At 43.8% G+C, this 14,684-nt stretch overlaps 1 protein-coding gene across 1 annotated transcript in view; it reads right to left on the reverse strand.

The window, feature by feature from the left end:
- Positions 1–13,461, reverse strand: part of cu (NADP/NADPH phosphatase nocturnin) — a 99,851-nt gene extending 86,390 nt beyond the window's left edge. The window contains exons 1-2 of the mRNA XM_071590823.1: positions 13,341–13,461; positions 9,658–9,906 (exon numbers count right to left, since the gene is read on the reverse strand). The gene's annotated coding sequence lies outside the window, so the exon portion shown is untranslated. The remainder of the gene's footprint in view (positions 1–9,657; positions 9,907–13,340) is intronic.
- Between the last annotated feature and the right edge of the window lie 1,223 nt (positions 13,462–14,684).

The following is a 14,684-nucleotide window of genomic DNA, read 5'->3' on the forward strand; positions in this document are numbered from 1 at the left end:
GGGCTGGGCGCGCCTGGAGCGGCGCGCCCAGCACCGCTCTGACGGGCTGCGATTGGAGGGGGGTATGTTGGCAAGCGACGCTGAAAAAGGCAGTCGGCTCTGAGCTGTGGTGTAGTGAGGAGCTCTGTTAACGCGAACCTCCACGCTCGACCCACGTCACGGAACGCGATGCCGAAGTTTTTGGAGCAGCGTTATTCCATCAAATTTGCGGTAAAGCTTGGGAAATCGTCTACCGAAACTGTCGGTATGATTAACCAGGCTTACGGGGAGTCAGCCATGTCCAGAAACATGATCTTTCGGTGGCACAAGATGCTCGTGGAGGGCAGAGAAGAGGTCGACGACGAGTCTTCGAGAGGTTCCCGATGATGCCTTCGCGGGAGCGTTCCAGGAATGGGAACGCCGCTGGAACAAGTGTATCGACTCACAAGGGTCCTATTTTGAGGAATATTAGCTTAAGATATGTAAAAGTGTAATAAATTTTTTTTCCTGAGCTCAGTACACTTATTTTCCGGACGAACCCTGTACAAATCTAGCTCCTCTACGCTCCACGCGATCCAACACGGCAATCAGCCCAAATTCGTGAGGATCCCATATATTACCAGCAGCATATTCTAAATGAGGCCTAACCAGCGAAAGATAACATTTCTCTTTAACCTTTTAGTATCATTTTTTCCAATACTCTTCTAATAAATCCTATTTTTTTGTTACCTTGTCCACAAACATATTCCCCGTGTCTGTTACGCCCAGGAGAGATCGTGAGTGGGGATAAAATATTTCATTGAGTCTACACTTTCTATTTCGGTATTCCTGAGGCAGTAGACGTTCGCGAGGGAACTATTCCTCTTCTAAAAATTCATCACTACGCACTTTTTTAAGTTCAATTCTAAGGATTACGGATATCTCTGTAAACCACTGGATCATCGGAAAACCTTCCCAAGGCTTATTGCAACCCATAGTATTCTCATGAAATCACGTCAACCAAACACCTAGGGTGTCTGAAGAAGTGGTTGATCGGCACCCACAGTTGCAGGTCGTCGGCATTGTTCGCAGAAGTCGACCCGAAACTCTGCTTGCGGCGCCAGTCACAGCCTTTGGGAGTTTGTTTCGTCACATCCTCCTCTCTCAACTCCCTCGAGCGATAGCTAGCTGGGTCGAATGGAAGGATAAGACCGAAGTTATCTGAGGATGCCCTGCGGAGTGTGACGTGTCTACGACCAGCCGGTTCCATCCAAACCAATAATCACGAACGCGAGACCAAACTTCGAGTGAGGGGAAAAGTGCACAAGGCAAAGTTTCGACGAACGGACAGCAGAGATCATGTTTACCTCGTCCACGCGATGAAAGACCAGAATAATATTGCCCAAGCGGACAAGAGAGATCGACGTTGCGGGCGACAAATTTCCGGAATTTTCTGCCCAAAAGCACCTAAAAGCGCTATCCTACAAGAAAGTGAGGAATTAACACATCGATTTTCTCTATATGTCATTCGAATTATATAATAAATCAGGTGAATTTTCACTAAAATTCAACGAAGAGATAGCAATGAGCAAATATTACGGATAATTAGCAAGGAATACGATAAAAATTACATGAAAATAACAAATTTTGTATTTATAAGAATAAAAGTTGCAATAACTATCTCGTCCAAAGGCACTTCAGGTTGCAATTTGATGAAATGTTCGCAATAACTTGAGCATACAAAAAATACACAATTTCAAAATAATGTCATCATCAAGCGTGTTTCTTCGCCATCCTTAATTCAACAGTAATTAAAACCTCCGTCTCCTAATAGAATAGCAAAGCATATTACAAGTCACAGAAAAACGTAATCTGATATTGGAGCATTTTTTAAATAAGTGTTTACGATGTTATGGCTGTAGGATTCTGGATGTAGGACACCATTGCATTTCGCAAATAGGAGAACATTATCAATTTTTCGTCTTGATTCCATCTTGTTTGAAAAATTAATTGAGAAGCACACGTAGTTCCTTCTTTTGAAGGCTGTACAAATGGAAGGTTTTAATGTCTTCTCTGCTGAAAAATAATTCAATTATCTCGAACACGTCATCATTAGCCCGAGTCTTACGTATCTCTATTGAATGTTCACTTCTTTCCTTTGGTCTTTGCCTAGGTAGCCTCCCAATTGCGCCACGCATAGAAGTTTGTTTCAGCCATCATTGCCGCCGTTCTTTGTAGATTTAATTTGGTTGAAAAACACTTACATGGGGCTTAAATTTTCAATTCAATCACTTACTTGTAAAAATATTCAATTAAAACGCATGTAATTTTTCATTACAATTCAATGTTTTTCCCACCATAAGTTGTAGTAGGTGCATAAACAAGTGTGTGTTTAGATAGGTTTATAATCAGTAATCAAAATGAAACGATTTTGATAATAAACTGGACTAGAGTACAAACTATTTGCTGTCTCATAATGAAAATCTCGAATAATGATCTTGACCGCGATCAATTTAGGGTTCCAATCCGGAAGATCCTACCACCTTAAAAAATCCCCGGATTGATTCCCTGATCTCGCCCAGCACAAAAACCTATATACTCATGTCTAATTGTCACCGTAAAACTGAGCAGGCAGTTGGCAACATGATGCAAGGAATCGAAAATTGTGAGTGGCCGTTCAGGGGGGGGGGGGGGTTCGGCGCTGACCTCCGGCGCCAGGGGGCGGGGGGCGTGGATTTGGGATGGCTCTGCCAGCTGTGGAGTGCCCGGGGCCTGTGCCCGCCCACCATAGATGCTCTGCCGCTTACGACACGCTTCTTATCTTACTCTGGCGCGAGAAATCACAGAACTCGAGCATACGAAACTCTGTAGTAAAAGGAGGAGAATATACTGATGCTCAACGAAAACAAAATTACCTATCCCACGCAAAAAATATTTCATTCGAAGAAAAAGTTGTTGAATTTTTTCTCATAATGAAAATTTTCTCCCATATGAAATTTCATTCTCCATAATACCAAGTACCGAACGGTATGTTTGAAATTCATAAATTATCGAGTAGTGAAAGTCATTTTCTGTGCGTGAATATTTAAATTATTTAGGGGTGTGAAATTAAACTTATAAAAACTTCCCGAAAATTTAATTTCATTGTTTCATTACTATGCAATTTGTTTACCCATTAATAAGGCCTCTTTTTTTACTTGGTTGCGAATTGCTCCCAGTTATACGTAGACCAATTGGCCCAAATTAAAAGAGGACCAGGATCATCACTTCATTCGGAGATGAATATCGGCCAATGTACGTGACTTGCTGGATTACCCATGTAGTAAAGGAGCATGGGACCTGCACGCATTTTCTTTTCGTCGGTCACGAGTGATCATTCGTGGAAATAAAAAGGAAATATCAACGATCCACAAGACCGGGGCCCCCTTCCCTCCCTTACAAGGCCAAGTATTCAAGATCACGCACTCCGGAACCATCCCCCCATCGAGGGCCGTTCCAAGCGACAGTTGAACGCCATGGATGACCCCTTTCGAGATTCGAACGGTTAAGCAGTGACGGGAGCATTAGCATCGTCCGTTCAAATTTTCGACACGTTCCACGCCGCGCCCACCGCGAGTCAGGAATTTTCTTACATCGGTTTTCCAATTGGCTGCTCGAGCTCCATTACAGTAGGTAGTAGCCTCGTATTTCGACCAACACCGACTCAATTCTCTCCGCTATAGCATTTTAACATGCATATTATACTTTCAGCTGATTATTATTGCAAATTTACCAGGAAATATTACGACCAAGGTCGCAGTTTAGAGTTCAATATTCATTCGCGAAAAATAAATACAAGAAAAATAATCAACAGTAAGCATAAAAAAGATGATTCTGTCAAGGAATACGTTTGATAAGCAGCCGCTCTAGATCCGTTATGTCCGCTTTTTGTTTTCATTCACTCGCCCATGAGTGATCGCGCAATCCTAGACATGACGGCAGTAAAACAAACTTATCTTCTATCAGTCGAGTGCGCCTTCTAACGGCGTAACTTCTGATTGAAAATAATTTGTCATGCGGACAAAGTGCGCCTTCTACCATCAACACGACCATGGACTGCTTTCGCAGTCGATTCTATCGCAATAGAGATGACGGAGAAATAATAGGTTGTTTACATTATATTCCTTATTTGTTTTGACGATAAAAAATTACAAGCTTCGTTGTTCGTGAACACGTCTACATCAATATTTTTGCTGAAAGTACGTTTCGGAGTTACCATATTTCAAGTGCTAAATGTGCTCCACGTGTTGGCGTGAATGAGTTGACATTATTATTGCATTTTTACATAGTACCCTGCAAGCCAACGTCAGGGTGTGTGGCAGGGGTCGATTTACACACCAGACTGATTGTTAAACAAATTATCTTTCTTTCACTCCTAGCGCGGTCGGATAATGTCATTCCAATCTTTTATCGTTCGTGGGAAAAAAGGCATCTTAAATCTGTCTCTTCTAGACTTAATCTCTTTGATTTTATTCAGATGATCTTTCCTACCGTAGTACGAAGGACTCAGTAATATATTTTCAAATTCATAAAAACGAATTACAAATCTAATTACTCTAAGTTATCTAATTCGGCAATCAATTCAACTTCGTAAGGATCCCATATACTAACAGAATATTCTAAATGAGGCCTAACCAGCGAAAGATAACATTTCTCATTGATCATTTCGTTGCATTTCCCCAGCACTTTTTTGTTCGCTTGTCCACATACTCCCCGTGCGTGTTTCACACAGGAGAGGCCTTAAGTTAGGGTAACGCTTTAGTATTTATCGAGTTTACCCTTTCTATTTGGGAAATTCCTGATGCAGTAGGCGCTCAGGATGGAATTGTTCTTTTCCTAAAAATTCATCGCTACGCACTATTTTAAGTTTGATTCTAACTGCCAAGTGTCGCACCAGCGTTGAATAGCATTAATGTCATCTTCTGAAGCTACTTCCCCTTTCAGATACTTTACTATTGGCGCACAATAGAACAGGAAATAATGAGAAAATAAAAATAATTACGAAATAGCCTCAAATGGACTCAAGTAATCAAGGTGAGTCCCAGTAAACGGGTTCCATAAGTGGAATGGCTGACGCGCCTTAATTCCGCCGATCTCCGCGCTCATCGCTCGACGTACTTGCACTGTCCTCAATGTCGAATCCTTCGATCACATCTATTCACAATCCATTCACTTTTCATCTTCACTTCCCATTCGTTTCCGATCCCTTCACATCTTAAAGTCCACTGGTGGTGCTCTCTGCTACCGGATCCGCAAACTTACGATGCTTGCCTTTTCTTCAATTCGGTACAGTCACCTCGGATGCCGAGAGCGAAAGTGAATGAGGTCAAGGTCGACATTTTGTGCCCATGACGGTCGGCGCCGCCGGCCTAGGGGTCCAGCCCTCGTTTCCCACGCCTCTTCTCTATTCGAGGTCGCGGGCACTCGTCGCCGCGAAGGATTTTCGGTCGCGCCTGCCTATCCTCGATCGAGTCGACCAATCGATGCTCATCGGTTGGCCACAGACTGAGCCCATTCGCCGTTTGCCGCCGAATCGATCGCTGATTACCGTAGGATCTATGTCGATTCTGTTTGCTGGAGAATGTTAATAATCTTCTGGATTACAATCGATCCAACTCGACATTGCAATCCAACTAGACCATCAATTCAACTTCGCGAGGATCCCATATATTACTAGCGGCATATTCTAAATGAGGCCTAACCAGCGAAACAATATTTCTCTTTAACCTTTTCATATAATTTGTTCAATACCTTTATAATAAATCCTAATTTTTTTGTTAGCTTGCCCACATATTCCCCGTATCTAGAAGAGTTCTTGAGTTAGGGTAACGCCCATGTATTTAATCAAGTATACATGTACACATTCCATTCCGGTGTTCCCAACGCAGTTGGCGTTCGGGAGAGAGTTGCTCTTTTTCCAAAAAGTAATCACTATGCAGTTTTTAAAGTTTAATTCTAATGGCCAAGTGTCACACCAGAATTGTATAGCATTTAAGTCTTTCGCTAAAGCTGCTTTATCCTCAGGATTACGAATATCTCTGTAAATTTATTGCGGAAAATAAATGTATCTATTTACTACGGAGTTAAGGTCGCCTACGTAAAGAAGGAATAAAAGAGGTCCGATAACACTTGTTAACGATGTAACACATCATTACGATTTTATACTCATGAAAATAAAATTAGAAGTTATACGGCCGATGCCAGTCATTGGCTGAGGGTTTTTTGGCCTTTCTTTCGAGTCGCCCGCAATCCCTCTTTCGAAACACTTTAATCGAGTCGATCCATTTTTAGCACACAGGCAAATAAGAGGCGGAATGAAAAATGTTATCATCTCATTTTTAATATTTTTTATCGATACGAAATAAAATTATGGGCACAGATCTTACGAGTACTTTGGATATCCGGCTTCTAAATGCGCTGAAATTCGCTTGCATAACCAACAAGCAAGACCCGATGCCTTCTTCCCATGTATATTAAGGGCAGCTGATGTTTGTTCACTACAATATAATGGTCAGCGGGATTCCTTAAGAAATTGCATTCCTCTACGAATGAAACATCTCTCAGCCTTTGTCGGAATGTTTTCATTACCTCTCCCACCGCGTCGCTTTTTCCGCGGCGGGAGGGGGCGAGGTACCACTGAGTCAACCATCCTCTTGAAGCCCCTTTCTTCCTTGGTGCGGCAGTGATCTCGGGGAAGCTTGACTGACGATTCGTCACGCATGTCGGAATTGATTAATTTATCGAAACTGCGCGAGAAACGCATTGAGTAAATCTTGCTCGAGAGTAGAAATCCATCCATTCATTGATTCATTCATTCCATTGGAAAAAACAGCTTTTGTTATAATCATGCAAGTGAGAACGATGAAATATACGACTCCCATGCGCTCAACTCCTTCCACCATAAAAAGCAGCTATAATTACATTTCACAACTGCCATCACATACCATTACCCAACAAACATCAAAGCAACTGAGAAGTCGGCGTATCACACCGAGCTCTGAAGCAGATCCTTGATCGGAGCCACGACGGCGTCAGGCATCTCCGGAGATCAAAGGGTCAAGCAGCCACTGTGCTCACGAGCAAACGACAGTTCAGCGATCTGTGCGCGATGCTCCCAATCCCGAATCACGCCTTCCACCATTACACTCCCACTGACAAATCCTTCAGCTAGTCTAGTTTAGAATCCTACCCACCCACAGACTCTCCACTCAAACTTAAGACAAGAGCACTGGCATATTATGTGTCTCTTAGACGCCTTTAATTGCCCAGGGATTAATAGCAGACATTAATCTCACCACCCTCCAGAATATTTCATTCCCTCTCCTCTCCCAAACCTTTCCATCTCAATTTCATCCCTTCCATACCTTTCCCCGCTCTCTTGTGTTTGTGTGCGTGTATACTATTTTTATCGATGATGTAGAAGCACTCACGAGAGCAATATAACATTTAGATGGCACTATATATATGTGTGTGTGTGTGTGTGTGTGTGTGTACACGAACCTATAGGAACTGTAAATATGAAAAGGTCAATAAAAAATGAGTCGTGTAACAGAGGGAGCAAAAGAAGCGTGGAGGAGAACGCAGTGCAAGGATATGGAAAGTTGCAATAGAAGGGTGAAATTGATGCATCATACAGAAAGGTTGAAGCACTGCCGGGAAGTTAGAGAGGAAAATAGTAGCAAACAATCAAATGAAAGTCAGGAAAATTATTTAATAAACCAGGGAAGATTCATTAGAGTTGAAATGAGTATATAGAAAAACTATATGGGAAATACATTTGGCTAGCAAGCTAAAACATAGTAAGAAAATAAGACGTAGATGAGGATAGCTTAGGTCCAGGCTCACTATATGTAAATTTAGAAATAGTATTAAGGGAATTGGAATTAAATAAGGCGTTTGGGACATGCAATATTTCCGCCGAAGTTCTTAAAGGGTTAGGAAAAGTGGGCGGAAGAGTTTTTATGGAATAAATCGTATCAACCGTGAGAGAGGAATTTAGCCGGAAGATTTCGTCAGATCAGTGTTAGCCCCTGAACCAAAAAAGATTAAGGCTACATAATGTGAGGACTAAAGAACAGTAAGATTGATTTCGCACGCAGCTAAAGTGGTTCTCAGGATTGTCAACAAGAGGACGGAAATCAGGTCATTTGATTACTTAGGGGATGCTCAGTTTGGGTTTAGGAAGGGGAGAGGCACGCGTGATGCTATTTTAGAAATGAGGTCACTAATAGAGAGGAACATAAGACTACAATCAGGATGTATGGGTCTGTTTCCTAGATTTCCAAAGGCATACTTGGGAGGAATTAATGAATTTATTGCAGACCATTGGACTAAATGGACTAGCGGTGCGAGCCGCGGACGGAGAGAGGGTTGGGCAAGTTTTTTTTAAGAAGAGGGTTAAGGCATGGGTGTCCATTATCACCGGTGCTGTTCACCGAATATTTGGAGGAAATGATTAAAGAGACCTGAGAAGAACTAGATGTAGGAAGGAAATTGAGTGGGGAATTTATAAAATTAATCAAGTTTGGGGATGATTAAGCTTTAATTAGCCAGTCAGCCAATGGGCTGCAAGACATGGAAAGTACGTGGGATAGGTATGGGATGAGAATTAATGCAAGCAAAACAGTGGTTACGCGCTTTTCGATAAAGAAAAAGGCTAAGTTAAACAGCAAAATGGATGGTCATACACTTTAGCAGGTGGAACAGTTAAACTTTCTCGGAAGTGTTTTGGATCAAAATGTTCAAAGAAGATGGTACGTAAGTAGAATCGCACTAGGTAAAGAGGCTTCCACAAGGAGGAGGGAATTGATGACAGGGACATTGAATTAGGATGTTAAAGAAAGGCTCGTCAAAACTCTGATATGGAGCGTGGTTTTGTACGGCTCGGGAACGTGGTGGTTTAAGCAACACGATAGGCGTAGATTGAAGGTTTTTGAAATGTAGGTGGGTTGAAGAATGGAAAAGGTGAAGTGGACCGAGAGGAAAACAAACGAGGAAGTGGGGGAGTATGGTGGGGGAGAAGAGGGGATAGTTGGGAGAAACCCATAAGAGGGAGGAAAAATGGATGAAAACCATATGAATCAGTAGCGAAATGTTGAAGACTGTGATACGGGGGAGAATGTTAGGAAAACGAGGAAGGTGCACGAATAGAATAGGGATATTGGACGGAATGAAAGGAGGAAGGAAGTATTCAGAGATGAAGAGAGACTAATTTTAATATTGAATGCGAGGTTGTGTGTTGCAAGGATTGACAAGGGAATTGTCCTTATACCATTAGGTAGCTTCTGCCCACCCAAATCCTGGGCGTAATTTTTTAATAGGGGGTAAACGAGTTCCTTGAGCAAAGAAAATCCTTCGAAAATTTGTTGGTTTCCTGCATGTCTGCAAAACTGACAGACGCGACCAAAAATGACCCTGGAACCGCAAAATCGGCGAGATGAGAATAATGATTTTGTTAAAAAAATGAAAGGAATTGTTGCTTTAAACGCTCACGATCGTCCCGTTTCGAGTTCCGCTCATTAACCGTAGGAACGGCGGTTCGTGTCAGGTTGCCGCGACACCGGACAAGGATCTGCTTCGCGAGACGCCATCCGGCAAGGGATCATGCAGACAAGGGATGGCGAAGAGGGGATCAAGTGCAGAGAATGTACGATGGCTCACCACAGCGTGCGAAGCCATTAAGTTGTGCTCCGGAGTCGTTGAGGGTGTGATGGCCTCCCTCCAGTAAAAGGTCCAACGCTCGCCTCCCTCGGCTTTCACGAAGTGGCCCTCTTGCCGGGCTCTCCGCGCGGGGGCGCAGGGGGTTACAGAGGGGGGGGGTACAATTCCAATGGCTTTGGGGGCGATTATTCTGCGGGAGGGGGCGTGGTCCTTCAACGTTTCGGATGCTTCCTCGGCGACGGCCGTGACCTGCAAAGAACAAAGGAGGAATGATCAGGTGGTGTCCCACGCTTCTGCACCCCCCTGTGGGGCATATCAAAGCGGGGGTACTTTCGTCGCGCCGGTGGTACCACGGGAGGGTCCTTTAGGCACCGGCGAGATTCGCTCACTTTGTGTTTATGAAGAGACGTTGGAGGGGAGGGAGTGGACCAGGGATGAATGGAACCACCAGATTTCCAAATTGAAAAATACGAAATCAAAATAGGGCTTCATCCCGGATATATTTTGAAATAAAATATTTATTGATAGGTTGACCTGTGTAAGAAATTAATAGTTTGGCGTTAATGTGAGCATATTAGGGCGTTTACGTCTCCATCATCAGCGATTCCTTTAGCTGCCAACACCGATGCAAGAGAAACGCCTAGTTCATAAAATGATTCTCATTCCAATCTATCCATAATGGCATCAACCTCCCAGAAGAGAGTGCACCCATCGCATTCAAATGCACGAAGTGTCCCATCGCCAACTTGGCCGGATGCGTCACCCCGAGAAATTCTATTGCTCGGATCAAGGTCATTCATTATAATCTCTTTCAGTTAAAGATAACATCGGTGACGAGGCGGAATTAGCCCGAAGACTGTTTAGATTTCCGCCAGGATTGAACTCGGTGCACCCTTTTCATCGTTCGTCGACCCCTTCTGGCGGCGCTCCAAAGACAGAGAGAACTTGAAATGTCTTTTAAATCCAGGCGAGGATCGATGATCGCTCAAGCTGAATGCCATGCTTCCCTCCGAATACCTCCCTCGTTGACTAGCGCGCGACACTTTGTGTTTCAAATTGTCTCTCTTAACCCCGAAAAGGTCAACTTTTTTTGCCAATTTCATTTGTTGAAAACGACATAATTGATCACATTGATGGGCTTAATCATTATCATCAACCAAGAAATAAGAAGTTTTATTTGGCAGATTCCCATTCATGATGAAGATTCCACTACTTTAGTCCTATCATGCTAATGTTTGAGGTATCCCAAGTTGAGGTTTCAAAAGGTCCAATTGATTTCCAATGGCTGAAAAAACGAGATTAGAGATCCATTAGAGATCTTTAGGCAGCACGACCTTCGGCGCTTTGCTTCGAAATTATTTCCCACCCTTTGTGCATAGCACTGACATTAGCATTTATTTTTACAACATGGAATAAAACGTAGGCAATAGATGTTTTAAATTGCAATATGGCACTAATGTTTCATTTTCATCTCGTAGAACCATTATTCAAAGAAGATATAGTGTAATTCTGAAATTCCCTCGGCCAAGTTAATTAACGAAACCGTAAAAAGAGCCAAAAGATGAGCAACATTCCTTTAGGATGTAATCACGCAACGTTACATTAACAGTTTACTCCGTCCTCGACGTAATGGAATAGGATCACTCTTTGACAGAGACAAAGTTGAAAAAATAATGGGACGAGTGAAATCCTTTCTCCCAAATCGATTATAAGGAACAACGCCCAGATTCGAAATCAGTTCAGAGTGTTGTCTTTCAACATCTCAAGTCAACACTTTTCTGTTTAAATTCTTATTCTTATGACTGATTTTGAATTGCCCAACTCCCAAACCAACTTCCACTCCCTCGCACTTCGACCCTCTTAAGGGTCTCTCACGATGCTGAGCTAGCCCTCATTCGGCCACAACATGGGTCCGATTCCAAATTCCACAGATCGCCACTTCACATTGAGATGAGCTCAGCTAAACCATTAAAGGTATCCTCCGACTTCGTGATTTCATATCCTTCAAGCTTAGATCGTAATGTATAGTCTTTCGGGTGACGGACGTGTCTAATTCATCATGTACTCGCCAGTTTTCTTGAATAAGGTAAGCAAGGCCGAGTTGCCAGCACGAAACGACTCGAAATGAAACGTCGAGAATGACGTGTGCATTGCGATTCCTTGCAAAGAGGTGATGGCAAGGATGCTGCCACCACCGAGCACAATGCTGCCTAGCAACGTCCATGTGGCCTTCACGGGAGGAATAAAAGAGCAGTCGTTGGTGACACGACTAATGTCGCTAAGTAGCAACCGAATGAATGGTTAAACAAACCTCTTACGAAGCGAGTGTGGCGTGCTGTGGGAAACTGAGGGGCAGGGGATCGCCCATCCGCTGCATTTCCTCGGGGTGGAGAAATTTCTCGTCCCCTCTTACCCTTGCCAACCCCCTTCCAACTCTCTCTCTCTCTTTTTCTCTCGCTCATCGACTACTCTGCGGCGGTGAAAAATTACGAATTAGATGATCGCTGCTGCTAACGGTGAGCTCGATTTCTCCTTGCAGCAACCATGATGACTCATCGCATCCTCGGTGTAAGTATCCGACGCCCTTTTCCTCTTCACAACTGACGTTTCGCTCCTAGCTAACATTGCCATCGAGTGCGCGAAACGTTCCAATTTAAAATCCCGGCGTTCGCGTTGAATTTAGGTCGCGGGGTGATGGCTTCGATTCAATGGCGGTTGGCACTTCATAAAATTTCGTTCGCATTGAAACATAAACCTTCACTCGTGTTTGCGAAAGGTGTTGCTTATGGGAGTATCGGAACACGTTCACCGTGACCCGCGAGTGTTGACAAGAAGCCTTGCATGGCAACCGAAGGAACAAAACGGCAAGGGCCTCCTCCACAAAGCCCTGGTGGAAAGACTTGCGTGTGTGAAAGGTCGGAGGAAGCCATGCTTAATGAAATGGGAAGTTTTTGCTAACACATATTCCGACTCTTAATGGCCCGCACAATGTTTCCATCGGATATGAAATTGAATCAAGAAGACTTGCCGCTTTGCCTTGACATACATTTTAGAAGATGGCGCACTAGAATAGCAGATGAGCAGAATTAAGTAAGAGTAATGCAGATGAGGGAATGTAATAAACACGTGTCAATGGCAACAGCTCATGCTATTGATCAGCTTTCAGATCAGTAAACATTTAAAATCAATCACGAAAAGAAATAAAATTATTTTCGAACAGAATGGGTCCTTTTGTTTAGCTATTTGCGGCGTAACTTTATGGAATTAACACAACACATTGAAATGAAATAAGTAACTTTGTAATTTCAAACACACTGCGCGCGTGGAATTGCAAGGTTACTTATTTCATTTCAATACGTCCTTTTCCTAACACTTTGAGTCTATTCTCGTAATACTAATGGATCTGCATACACTTTAATCCATTAGCACACTTGGACTGATTCGCTCGGAATGCATTCTTGGTCGAACGACCGACCGTTTTGTCTGCCCTCCGCCTCGACCACATTACACGAACTCTTCGTCGGCGGCCTAACGGAGTGAGCGGCCGAGGTTACTGGCTAGATCGGCCACCCGCACACGAAAAGGGTCACACGGCGGAAGGGAAGCCAGCCACTTGCCGGCACCTGCGAAATGATCTCCACCGATGGTGCTCAGCCATTCCGAGGCTCGCCCCCTGCACCCACCTTATTTCCTCTCCATTTCGGTGCTGCTGCGGTCCACCTCGATGCGCTACTCCGTTCCGAAGGCAGACGTGCTCGCTCGCTTTCTCTCGCTCAGCTGTTGGCCCTCGTGGAACAGCCGGAGTGAGCATCAAGTCGTGGGGATCCCGACGTTGAGGGTCGGCGCTGCTCGCGACCAACGCTCCCGCCTCCGTTCCCGCCCGTTGGTTCGTCCCCTCCCCTCTCTCCCGCCCCCGCTCCCCCACCACACCTCCCCCCTCTCACACCATCTCCCTCCTCCTCCGTGACTTTCTCTAGCGGGGTGCCAAGTGATTCGGGCTGCGGCCGTCTCCGGCCTGGAGGGCGCCCGCTTCGCCTGTTCACGTGCAAAGTGATGCGGCCCACCTCTTCGTCACGTGCCTTCGTCCCAGGGCGCGTGCCCCATCCCGCGAGGGGATTTTTCGCGGACACTGATGGCAGTCGTTGGCGATAAAAACTGATGGCAGTCGTTGGTGAGAAAAGTGAATGAAAAAGAAAGTGAAAGGAGTGTGTAATATATGTTAATGAGACATCCCGTGTTTCTCTCGCGCTTGAAGTGAGCCTAAGTAAGTAACGCACACTTATCCCATATGGTTCAGTGTGTAAATAACTTTATCATTTTTTTCAAAATTGTAGCGTATCAATATTGAAGACTTTTTTTCTATATTGCGTGATTCTGTGAGATTATAGGGAAAACCGTAAGGGAACGCTTATATACTTCACATCATTTTACAATCGTCACAAAATATTCTCGTTAGCATAAAGTCAGCATTTTAAAAACTTTGAAAAAATAATAAAAACTCCTTCAACTTCATTGGAATAAATGCTTCAACTTTTCTTATCCATTTTGTCAGAATTGATCTGACTGGAAATACAAGTTTACCTTTGCCAATACACATAGGCAGCTGCAGTTTAGAACTTTGGCTCTATTTGATGAGGAACTTCGAGTACCTGACGAAATACTTTAACTAGAACATTTCAATCTATAATTGCTGCAGGTATAATAGAATGATCATGGATTTTTATAGGTAATCTACTGGTCAAGGTAGGTTTTGGATGGACAGAAGCTACCAAGTTAATATCATGTCTCTCCTAACAAAACACAACCCAACATCCTATTCTACAATAAGCCCCTCTTAATCTCCATATATTTCCTTCATTCCGTCCAACGTCCCTATCCTATACCCACCATTTCCTCGTTTGCATATCATTCTCCCCGCTATCACAGTCTTCAGCATCCTATCCCCAATCAAATTGCTTGGCATCCATATTTCCCGACTCGTTTGCATTTCTTCCATCAATCCACTCTCTTTCCCTTTCACCATGCCT

This window comes from Hetaerina americana, unplaced genomic scaffold, assembly GCF_022747635.1.
Source record: "Hetaerina americana unplaced genomic scaffold, ioHetAmer1.1.p SCAF_4, whole genome shotgun sequence".
NCBI classification, from domain to species: Eukaryota; Metazoa; Arthropoda; class Insecta; order Odonata; family Calopterygidae; genus Hetaerina; species Hetaerina americana.